Here is a 5,021-nt window from a genome sequence, read left to right on the forward strand (position 1 = left end):
GCTCCTGTAACAGCGCCTGAAAAAAAAAATTGACTTTATAGCTCCTGCAGAAAGAGTCATATCTGGCCCTCAAAAGAGCCAGATATGGCTTGAGAGCCTTACGTTGCTGACCCCTGGTCTAGCAATATCAAATTTTAAACTATATTATAAAGCAATACTTACCAAACCTATCTTATATTGGATAAGAAATAGAAAAGTAGATCAGGAGAAGAATTTATGAACAAGCAATAAGTAGAAAGCATTGTAAGATATAAAATGGATAATTTTGAATATATTAAATTAAAATTATTTAGACAAATAAAACTAATGTAGCCAAGATTAGAAGGAAAGTAGTAAGTTGAAGAAGGTTGTTTGTAGACAGATTCTCAGACAGAAGTCTCATATCTAAAATATTTAGAGAACTTTGTCAAATTTTTAAGAGTATGAGGGGGCAGTTAGGTGGGTCAGTGTGTTGAGGGCCAAATCCAGAGATGGGGGGTCCTGGGTTCAAATCTAGCCTCAGATACTTCCTAGCTGCATGACTCCAGGCATGTCACTTAACCCACATTGAGTAACCCTCACTGCTCTTCTTCCTTGGAATCAATACTTGGTATTGATTCTAAGATGGAAGGTAAGGATTAAAAAAAATTATATAAGACTATGAGCTATTCCCTAATTGATAGTCAAAAGATATGAACATAGAGTTTTTGGATGAAGAAAATCAAAGCTATATACAAACCTATATGGAAAAAATTCTTTTAGATAATCATTGATTAGAGAACTGCAAATCAGAACAACTTTGAGATATGTAATAATAAAGAGAGCCAGTAACAAATGTTATGATAGAAGGGGAGATAGAGACAATCTATGTTGTGTTCAGATTGGCTAAAAGGGCAAAATTACAAATGTTGGAGGGGATGTGGAAAAACAGGGACACTAATGCACTGTTGGTCAAGCCATTAACTAATCCAACCATTTTATAGAACAATTTAGAATTATGCACCAAAAGTTATAGAACTGTGTATACCTTTTGACCCAGCAATACTACTATTAGGTTTATTTCCCAAGGTGATCAGGGAAAAAGGAAAAGAATCTGTTTGTTCTAAAATATTTATAGCAGTTCCTTTTATGTTGGCAAAGAACTGAATATTGAAGGGATGTCCATCATTTGGAGAATAGCTAAACAAATAGTGGTATACGACTGTCATGGAACACTACTGAATTGTAGAAATGAACAACAGGTTAACTTTTAAAACCTGGAATGACCTACAAAAAGTCATGAAGAGTGAAATGAGCAGAACCAAGAGAACATTATATACAACAACAGAAATATTGTTTGGAGAATGACTTGTGTGTGTCTATGTCTAGAGAAAGAACTGAAAATAGAAAAAGATATGTTTTTATATATACTTATATCAAATGATGCTTTCTCTAGTGGGGGGAAGGTAAGAAGGGAAGGAGTAACCCAAGTATTTTAATTTAAAATAAATAAATTTAAAATAAAAAAAAGAAAGTGGCACTTGAATTGAATATTCATAAAACTAGGTATTCTAAGAGCAGAAGGTAAAGAAGCATTGCATTCTATTCATGAAGGATAGCCAATGCAAAAGTAAGAAAATGGAAGATGGCACATCATGTGCAAGGAATAGAAAGATGGTCATTTCCCCTTTTACCTCTTCCTCCTATGACTCCGTCATCATATTAATTCATTGGGCTTGACTTCTTGGCTGTTTTCTGGAGACATTCTTTATCACCAGTCCTGCTTTGTGTCTCTACATTTTAGAGACTGGTCCTTTATCACTGTCATTTGCTGTACTTGCTTAACAAATTTCTGTTCACTATCAGTAGGTCTAAGCATTTCTTTTTCTGCTTCTATTCAGACTGTGGTCCTATATCTTATAAGACCACAGTAGGCTCCATGGAAAATTCATGATTCCCTCTCCTTAGTTTCCACCTCTGGGCAGGGCCAAGCAAACAGAATAGCTTATAAGTATGAAAGCAATACACTTTAAAAAATGACTATTCCTTCACTTTTTCACTTAATGTAGGCCTTCTCCACTTTCCTTGCCCCGGGACACCTTGACCAGGCACTGAGGTAGAGCAGACCATGGTAAAGGACTTAAGATATTTTAATGACCCATAGCATTATTTGGGCTAGGAGATACTTCCCACTGATTTTTATGTTTTGGGGACAGGTCATCTACTTTCAGTTGCTATAATAGGTTAGTATGAGGCAGGGATCTGGACCATGGTAAAGTTAAACTGTAAACTCTACCAGGTCAGGGACTATGTCTTAATTATCTTATCTCTTATAGTCTGAAGCTCAGTACTTTGCACATAGCAAACTCTTTTTATTCCCTTTCTTTATCTATTTTAGAATACTTTTCCATGGTTACATGATTCATGATTCCTCCCTACCCCCTATTCCTTGCAACCCCCTCCCGGAGCTGACAAGTAGTTCCACTGGGTTATACATGTATCATTGTTCAAAACCTATTTCTACATTGTTCATATTTGTAATACAGTGATCTTTTAACATCAAAACCCTACTCATATCCCCATCAAACTATGTGATTCATCATATGTTTTCCTTCTGCATTTCTGTTTCTATAGTTCTTTCTCTGGATGTGGATAGTGTTCTTTCTCTGAAATTTCTCTGGATTGTCCTGGGTCATTGCATTGCTGCTGATGAAAAGTCCATTTACATTTTATTGTGCCACAGTATCAATCTCTGTGTACAATATTCTCCTACTTCTGCTCCTTTCGATCTGCATCAGTTCCTGGAGGTCATTCCAGTTCGCATGGAATTCCTCCAGTTCATTATTCCTTTGAGCACAATAGTATTCTGTCACCAGCAGTTACCACAATTTGTTTAGCCATTCCCCAGTCCAAGGAAATCCCCTCATTTTCTAGTTTTTGGCCACCTCAAAGAGCACAGCTATAAATATATTTAAAAAAATTTTTAAACCCTTAACTTCTGTGTATTGACTTATAGGTGGAAGAGTGGTAAGGGTAGGTAATGGGGCTCAAGTGACTTGCCCAGGGTCACATAGCTGGGAAGTGTCTGAGGCTGGATTTGAACCTAGGACCTCCCGTCTCTAGGCCTGACTCTCAATCCACTGAGCTACCCAGCTGCCCCAGCTATAAGTATTTTTGTACAAATCATTTTTCTTATTATCTCTTTGGGGTACAAATCCAGCAGTGGTATGGCTGGATCAAAGGGCAACATTCTTTTAAAGCCTGCACATAGCATATGCTCAATGAAGAGTTCTTAAATGAATGATTTTAATAATCTGCCTTCAAATGACTACTTTTTTGGTTGTCTTAAAGACTCATCCATATGTAACTCATAACCCAAATATAATCAATAAACGTTTATGAAATGTCTAGGATGTTCCAGACACTGTGCTAGCGCTGGGGATACAAATACAAAAAAGAAAGAAGGTCCCTGTCCTTGAGTAGCTTACAATCTAAAGCAGAGAAAGCAACACACAAAAGAAAACTGGAAAGCAGAGGAGGAAGGGAAAGAGGCAAGAAAGGTACCTGGAACTGGGGCATGGTGGGAAAGACAAAGAAGTCCAAAATGAACAGTCTCTGTTCACTTCCCCTACTTTTTCAACATCTACTTTCCTCTCTGCTACTTATCTTCTTTTCTTCTTATATTATCTTTTATTTAAACTTTTACATTCTGTCTTAGAATCAATACTGTGTACTGGTTCTAAGGCAAAAGAGTGGTAAGGGCTAGCTGATGTGAGTCAAGTGACTTGCCCAGGGTCACACAGCTAGGAAGTGTCTGAGGCCAGATTTGAACCTAGGACCTCCTGTCTCTGGGCCTGGCTCTCAATCCACTGAGCCACCCAGCTGCCCCCTTATCTTTTCTTTAATACTACTGGATTCACTTTCCAAAAGATTACAATTTTTTTTTTTTATCCTGGGACTCCATTCTAGGAGCATAGGGCCACAACCAGTAGGCAATGGGACACACAGTCGCTCAGGGACACACAGTCGCTCAGGGTCACCCAGCTGGGAAGTGTCTGAGCCTGGACTTGAACCTAGGACCTTTCATCTCTAGGCCTGGCTCTCAATCCACTGAGCTAGCCCAGCTGCCCCTACTTTAGGTTGCAGTTTCTTTAGCAGATGTAGTTTTTACAGGGTGGGGTTGCTAGCCCCACGCCCAACCTTCCTCCTTTTTTCATCCGGGCTAGGGACAGTCCTTGGCCCAGGAGTGGTAAGGGTGGGAAGTAGGGGTCAAGTGACTTGCCCAAGGTCACACAGCTGGAAGTGTCCAAGGCTGGACTTGAACCTAGGACCTCCCGTCTCTAGGCCTGGCTCTCAATCCACTGAGCCACTCAGCTGCCCCTAAAAGATTACAAAGGACTTCCTAATTAATAAAACTTAGTTACCTTTTCTCAGTTCTCATTCTATTATATTGCTTTGCATGATTTCATATAGGTGGACCCCCACCACACTTGACAAACTCCTATTTCCATTCAGATTTCATATTCAATTAATGTCTCATCTCTCCTTCTCCCTAAACATAGGCTACCTTTGACTCTTTTACTTTTTTCCTCACATAATAATTTCATCTGTTGTTATTACTTCAACAATCACCTCTACAAGTTATACATCTATATTTCTAGTTCCAACCTCTCTTCAGAACTATAACTACATATAAATACATAAATAAATATATTAAACAACCCTACCTCAATAGCCAACTGGAATACCAAGTTTAACCTATTTAATACTTAATTTATCACTTTTAAACTCCAAAACCTATTTCTCTTTATGGCAGGCTTTTCCTGGAGTTGGAACTCCAAAGTCATGTATTTCATAGATTTTTAGAACTAGAAGGGATTTTATAGATTCTTTTCACAGAAGAAGAAACTAAAAGTCAGTTTGGTTAATTAATTTGACTAGAGTCATACAATAAATTAGGAGCAGATTGAGGACTTTAATTTAAGATTGCTGTCTCCCTGTCCATTACTCTTCTCACTATGCCATACCATCTCTCATTCAATTAAATCCAAAAAATACTTATA

Source organism: Gracilinanus agilis, chromosome 2, assembly GCF_016433145.1.
Source record: "Gracilinanus agilis isolate LMUSP501 chromosome 2, AgileGrace, whole genome shotgun sequence".
NCBI lineage: Eukaryota > Metazoa > Chordata > Mammalia > Didelphimorphia > Didelphidae > Gracilinanus > Gracilinanus agilis.